The sequence below is a fragment of the Athene cunicularia genome, assembly GCF_003259725.1.
Source record: "Athene cunicularia isolate RWA chromosome 10 unlocalized genomic scaffold, athCun1 chr10_part1, whole genome shotgun sequence".
In the NCBI taxonomy this organism is placed as follows: Eukaryota; Metazoa; Chordata; class Aves; order Strigiformes; family Strigidae; genus Athene; species Athene cunicularia.
The window spans coordinates 4,420,725-4,428,570 of NW_020799112.1; positions in this window are offsets into that span (position 1 = coordinate 4,420,725).

Here is a 7,846-nt window from a genome sequence, read left to right on the forward strand (position 1 = left end):
AAATGTGAAACATAATCTAAGAACTTTTTCCAAAACAAAGGCTAGATCAAAACAGAGATTCTCCAGGACAGAAGGAGCCTGTGATGAATCAGTCGTGATCCATAAAGCAGCTCAATTTGATTCATGATGAACATATAACAATAGTTTGCAATTCTAACACAAGAATGAGATAGCATTTTGCAAATTGGACTAATCAATTTGAAAGTACTTAAAGACAACACAGGCATGGTACAAACTAGGGAGTTTTGGGTAGGTTTGTGGGGTTTGTTTGTTTGTTTGTTTTTTGTTTTTTTGTTTTTGTTTTGTTTTGTTTTATTTTGTTTTTTTTTAAATCAGCTTCCCCAATCTAAACAAGAAATCTCTGGAAGGGAATCTGGGAGATGAGCTTTGCTGGCCCCAGTTTCATATGGCTAGCAAGCCCTCTGCTTTGTTTACATTTCATATAAAAAATGCATTTGACAAGAAATTGAAGCTCTAACTGAAGAAAAAAGGGAAGAAGTGAGAGAACTGCTTAATTACAAGACTGGATGAAAAGTTAATATTTCTTGTTACATAGCCTTGAAGAAATTTCAGTATCATTACTATCTCAATTTACAGATATTATCTCAATATATGATCCAAACCAACCCATGAATAACCAAACAAGAAGTATTCCAAATAAAAGACCCTGAAAACAACTCAAGTTCTTACAGCTAAAATATAGAAGTGTCTGTAGAATTTGAGGTTTAATTTACAAGTCTATTACCATGCTATGAATTATTATATATGCCTCCTGAAAAGAGGATAGACCTGTTACACCCCTAGTGAGAGGATTTAGAAGTATAGCAGATTAGTTAATCAAATACAGACTTGTCATGAACTACGCACAGAAGCAGCTAATCTAACACTGACATACCTTAAGAAAAATCTGTTCTGTGATTCACAGATGAACTATGATGCAACCCCAGTTGCTCTGCTCCCAATTCATAATGACAGTGTCACGTATACTGCACAAAAAGAAAGCCTAGTGTCTTGTTCCACTGTTACTTTTTCAATTCACTGTCATTTATAATGGTAGTCTTGGAACAGCTGCAGGGCCCAAGAACAGGCAGATGATGCTTTGTTTATGATAGGCTTTCAAGGATTTACAACAATTTTGTCTTGTCTATCTGAGGAAACCAACTGGAATAGATATTTGAAAAGAACAGTACCCTACATAGACATTAAAATAACTCAGTTGTCTTATCCTAGATTCGAAGGACAGGAAAAATGTCCAAGGAAGACAGAGGAGGCTAACCAAGCATGAACAATTGGCAGCAAGGGGGCTAATAATTTTTTTGCTGTGTAGTTTTGCCCAACAGTTTTCACTTAGGATTCTTTTTCCCAGGAAATCAGAATACACATACCTTATCTCCTCTTTAAGTGCCAGCAATTCACATTGCTTGTGTGATTTCTGAAAGCCTCCCTGTTTATAATTCTCAGCTTCCACAATGCAGTATTGATGTGGTTTGAATTAGACCTTCCTGAGAGCATTTAAAGCTCTCTTTGATGCAGAGCATGTCTTGCTGATTGTATTTGAAAGACATCTTGTAATTTCTCTAAGCAGCATAACTGCATTTTTGATTAATCCATTTGTTTATTGCAGTTTCAATCTATGCATAGAGTAACTGAACTAGTGAACAGAGTAAACAAAACCATATGCCTGTCAGGATTTAAAGGCACCTCTGTGCTTAGCAAATGTACATTGCCTTTCTTCATTTGTTTAGTATTTTAATAAATTGTTAACAACTGATCTTCTAAATCAAGCTAAAACAAGGCTCTGAAAATAAATATTTTGCAAATTTGGATCCATTTTAGGTCCATATCTGCCCATGTCTTACTTTTCCAATGTGTCACAGATGTTAGGTTATGATATTCTAAGTTCCCCTCTTTCCTCAGTGAGAGACCTCTGAAGCTGGTGCTGGACATGTACAGCAGCCAGGTCACCATGAGAAGAGACACAGCCATCTCCACTCAAACCTTACTGCAGAGCCACATCCTTTTAACAAGCCCACTTGCTTTTGGCAGGGTGGTTCAATTCCTAGTCAGGCAACAATGCTGCCTGTCTGCAGCTGGTAACCTTATGCCAATATTATCCACTCCCCTTTCATTGTGATGTTTATCCTCTGCCATTGCTTGGAGAAGTAATCCACACTCCCCACAGGCTGAAGAAAAAAGATCCTAAATCATTACTGCCTGCTGGCAGTTTTTGAAGATGTTGCTTAGCATAGAACAAGATATAACAGTGAGCTTTGCACAGCACCAAATATCAATGACTGACAATGGAGAAAAAAGGCCATCTCATTATCATAATTTTCTTTGAATTTGAGGTATGTTAGAACTTAAAGGGCTTAATTCCTAGAAGAATAAATCAAGTGACTTGTCTCACAGCAGATCCTGATTCTCTGCTGCTCTTCCTCTACAAAAACACAACCAAGCTCACAAGCACACTAGATACAGGGTTGCATGCAGCCCACTCTGCTAACTCCTTGTCTTGCTTGGGACAAAACATTGAGGAGGATATTATGGGGCTGAGCCAACACACAGCCAACAGTTTACTGTTATCAGGAATATGTACTTAAAACTATCAACCAGCACAAGGGAAAAGTGCCTAGTCAAATGGCCACTTACTAAGGAGAGTAGTATGAAGTATACAACAGCAGTGAGGATTCAGTTCCCTGGTGTCACAGCTTTTTATTTTTTTAAAATGCTTTTTACTTTATTTATTTATTTATTTATTTATTTTAATAAGCTGCACGGGAAGAGCTGCAACCAGGCACAGCTTCTCTGAATACAGAGCACATGTCTGTGACCATGGTATAGTGGAAAGCAATGAGTGGGATGGTATAGCTTTCTGTTCAGGTCATCAGACCTTTGCTTTTTAATTAACCATTTGTTAAGAAAGCTATTTTGTACTTTGACTCCATGCACCTTGAATCAGTAATAAAATCTTTCACTTGCCTTTAGCAAACAGACCTCAACCTTATATGGAATTTAAACAGCTCACAAAGAATGCAGTAAACCTCTTGCCCCTTCTCTGAAGCAACTGTTCTTTAAGTGCTTAGCAGAACGATGCTAGAGATCCTTTAAGAAATGCAGGAATTTCAAGCTCAAGCTACAGCCTGGTTTGTAATTAAGAAGGGAAAATTCAGTTCTACTGTCTAGGAATTTTTCTAAAAGTGTAATTTTTACAGTGGTCAATAAAACATGCTTTGAAATACTAAAAGCACATGACAATTTTAATCAGAGGTCCAGTACAATAGAAGTTTCATGGCCTAAATTTTAGTAGTACAGAGAGTAGTACAGAACATCCCTGGGTTAATTTGTTTCTGGGAAATAGATTGTAGGCTTCCTACACAACCTGATGCTGGACGCTGAATCTCACAGCAGCAATATCATGGGGCTGCTCACTCAGGGGACATTCCCAGGAAATCTGTGACCATAGGATTAATTTCTGCTAATAAATGGGGTCATCAGCAGACTAGACTTTTAGTGTTCACCTTTGGAAACGGCGGGGACTATCAAGAAAACAGGCAACCTAAGTGCAGGAGCTGGCTGCAGGCTGGTTGGGCCCAGCAGAAGGGCTTGGCAGGGGCAAGTACTGTCTGTTGCCAGGAAAGGGGATCCCATTTAAGACCTGTGACAAAAAGTTAGGGCAGACAACTTCTGTGCAGACATTAAGAGTTTTGACTATAAAAAGCTCAACCAACCAACCTTTTTGTTTTTCTTTTTTTTTTTTTCCTCTCCCTCCTGTATCAGTGAGAGCTTTTGCAATAAAGTGACCTTTCAGAGCTGGATTCATCAGTGCATTCATACAGAGACTCTAACTAACCCTGTATTCTCCCAGAATAAGTTCTGCCTCACCTTCACTGATAGAAGCAAGGTAGCAAGGTGTGGGGTAAGCAAGCCTGGTTTAAACTAAATACTGAATCTCTTCAGCAGTCATCTCACAGCAGAGCTTGTTTGGACTGCTCATTCATAAGCAAACTAGGGGTACAAACACTCAAACTTTAGTTGCGAGATTAAAACTTCCATATCAAAACAGGAGGAAGCTGGGGAGAAAAAGCCCTGTGCATTTATGCTTCAGAGCAAGAGGCACTGCCTTGCATGACTCTGTTAAAGGATAGGTGTGGTTGAACTGTAGATACAAAATTTCTAAAAATGAAAGGAGGCATAGGAGAAGTCTTTATAAACTTGTGAGAAAAACATCTGGCTAAAGCCTCTTTTTTTCAGATTTTTATCATAATTAGTCTTTCAAACTGAAAATCTCCTTGCACAGAGACAGCCTGCCTCTGAGGCACTGCTCTGCTTTTCACCACCTTGCAGTGATTGGTATGTAGCAAAATGCAGCGTGCTTGGCAGGTCTGTGGGAGAAGGAGGTCATATTACTGAGGAGGACATTTATTTCAGATATGGCATTCTCTAAAGCTCCAAGTTGTTTTGGAAATGGGAGAAAAAACTTCACCTCTGTGCAACTGTTTGCCCTCCAGGTAGATATCGGATAGGGAAAGGCTGCTCAAACAGTGGATGGAAGGAATAAACTCCAGGTTTTTCTGGCACTGTAAACCAGTTCTTTGGTTCTGCCTGCCTCTTGTTAAACAGGCATAGGCTCTTTAGCACTCTGGCTTATACACGAAAGGAAAAGTAGAAGCTCTACAGAATTTGATTTGAAGGCTCTCCCAAAACAAACACTTTGTAAAGAACAAGACACAGTGTAGAAAGCTACTTAGTATTGACTCAGGAATGGTTTTTCTCTCCCCTTGTCACATTCCAAGATAAGTGAAAGCACCCTGACTGAGAGGGAGCAAAGCAAACTAGAAGACCCTAATCAGTCAACTCATTTGGAGAGTTCAGTATCAGAAGGCATGCAGAATACACCTCCTGTGAGGTCTGTGTAACATTACATTTTGATCCTGTCAAAGCCCCCCATCCACAGAAGTCCCAAAGCAGTGAAACATCTTAAACTAACACATCAACAACAGGCAGAGCTCCCAAACACTATATGACACAAGAAGGAAGCAGGCAAATAAATGAGCAAAGAAGTGCACTATATCTAGTGTATGGACGGGCCAAAAAAAAGTCTTCTAAAGATTCTGACACTATCCCTCAAAACATAGTGTAATTGCACAAATTTTCAGACTTTTAAATCCTCAGACAAAAAGATCAATGTGGTTTGTGAGGGCACTTCTGTTCGAAGGTCAGCTCACGTGCCTGCTTCTCACTGTCAGACATCTGTGTTGTCCAGTCAATCTGATCTCATCAGGGAAGCCTGCAATCTTGTTCTTCAGGACGGTGCTGCAAAGCAGAGGATGTGGAACTGCAACTCCCATTACCCTAGCTCTCTGCAGGATGGAATCTCCAGGCCAAAGAACATCCATAGCATGGCAAAGTACCTAAGTTCAGAAAACCTTCGCTGGCTGGGGACAAGGGAACGCAGCAAGCCTCCTGCCTCAAGACACCACAGCTCTAATGGGAGGCTGGCTGCCTCAACTCTAACTATCACTATCATGATAGTATCAATGTTTTCTTTTTGCAATTCTAAAATTGTAATTTTGAATTTCCTAGTACATACATTCAGAATCACAGTATGAGTGGTGTTAGAACCATCACTGTTAAGCCAAGTAAAATCATGAGACAGATATCCATCCCGAAATTTGCTCCACCCAGTTAGATGACCTCTCATCTCCTTCTTACGAAAGGCCTGTTCCAATGCCTGTTCCAATGCCAATGCCTGAAATCTGTCAGTCTTGCTGTGGCTTTGAATGTTTCTTCAACATTTTGAAGCTCCCCAGGAAACCTGTATCAGTAATTTCTTAACAGAAATGGAAGCTGAGTGTAAGCCCCAAAACTCAAATTCAGTTTTTAGAAAAAACTCAGTGCTAGGAAACATTAAGAACTGGGGTATTTATTTGGGGTGTCTTTGGGACTGAATACGTTTGGCATAAGAATAAAAGGTGGCTTGTGCTTGGCTGAAGTTTGCAGTTTGTTTAGGTGCAGCCCTAGTTTCAGAACTTTTCTATTCCCTCCTCAGAAAAGTAAATTAATGTATCAAACCCAGGGTAGCACTTCTAACAGAAATCACAGCTTCCACCGGAGGTGCTTCCACTCAACAATACATAGTGAAAATTCTATTTCTACCCACAAAGGCTACCAGTGCAAGCTGCTGCTCTGAATCCAAATCAAAGACACTGTTTATTTGGCATAAAGTAACTGCTGAGTTGTTTTAATTCTTTAATACAACTTCATTTTACTTGAAGTATGACAAATCCACTGTATGGTGAATTACACAATTTTAATGGTGTGAATTCCTTAGTGGGGGGAAGGCGTTAAATCCGTACTGGAACAGCTCTCCAAAACCAGCCCTTACTGAATGGAAAGGGCATACGTTCCACACACAGTTAAAGCTCTTTACTAAAATGTTGAAAGTCAAACAATATGCATTTTCCTTCATTAAAACTCCTATCTTCCTACAGCTTTGATACAGCAACAAAAGAAGATAACAAGAGAACAAAAGGTGCCTTGAGTTTTTCCTCTTCTAGGCTTTCTCTTTCAGAAAACTAGGTACCTTCTGCCTTCAGAAAGCCACTCCTTTTCTTCCTTATGTAACTAATGTGTAATAATTAGAGACACCTGCCTCAGTAAGAGCCTGTAAAATGAACTGAACTATTACTCCCTCAACTAGATCAACACCTGTTAAGAGGGTGGAGAATTTCTCGTAGCCATAACAAGTCAGCCTGTTACAGCTTGTTATATGCTGATACAGGGACCATAATCAAAGAGCACTGAGTTTGTTTTGGTGAGAATTTCGGCTATGGGACAAATTCTGCACTGCTCATTGCTGAAGTATGCTTATATCTTGGAAGTCTGGGGACAGCACAGGTCAGCAGCACCTCTCCAGCATTTGCAGTGAGTGTGCAAGAACTCATTACAAGTAAACAGAACAAGTCACAGTGCAGAGAACAAAGTCCTCCCCACAGCAATTCAAAGCAAGGACCAATTCCAAGCTAGGTAGGGATTTGTGACAAAAGAGAACAATAAATATCCCATTTTCACAGGGTAAACTGGGCAGCAGTAAAAAGCTCTGCCTCTCAGAGACAATCTCATATTTGCCTTTTACTCCTACCTTCCGCATTTTGCCAGTTTGTGTCTGCTTCCTTAGGGGCCTGCATTTGCTCTACTGTGAATAACAGACGTTCAGCCAGGCAGAAGAGCAGCAGCTTTTCCCTCTTGCGGCAGATTCCTGTAGTAACTTTACTAAGCAGTGTGCTGCTGTTTCTTCATGCTCTTTATCCTGTTAAATTACACAAAAAATAAAGTCAATCATGTATAGGATAACTTTGTAATGGCCTCAGTTCATCTTGTGCCCAGTTTGTAGAATAGGGATCTGCCAAGAGGTGGGCCTGGGCTTAGGAAAAACTCCATCATGCACTAATTTAGTAACTCAGCTCTACCCCAGTACCCCTAGAATTGTTAACAGCACTTGCCACCATGTACAAAAATCCCAGTGCAGCATTTTATAAATCAGAAACCTACCCTGATCCTGTCAGGCTGACGCACCTTAGCCGTTAAGGCCAAAACCAGCCCTGCTCAACAGCAGCCATTTTATGTGTGCAGCCTTCATAAAGTGAGCTGGAAGGACTTTCTCCCATTGCCTGACAGAGGCACCCCAAACGCTAGGGGTGGAGAGGGAGGAGACAGATCTGCCAGCTGGAAGAGCTCCCTCCAGAGCTGGAAACCGCAGAGCCGGTGGGGCGGCCGGCGCGGAGCCAGCCCCGCCACCTCGGGGCCTCGCCACAGCCTGCCGCGGGAGGGCCGCGCAGGCGGAGGT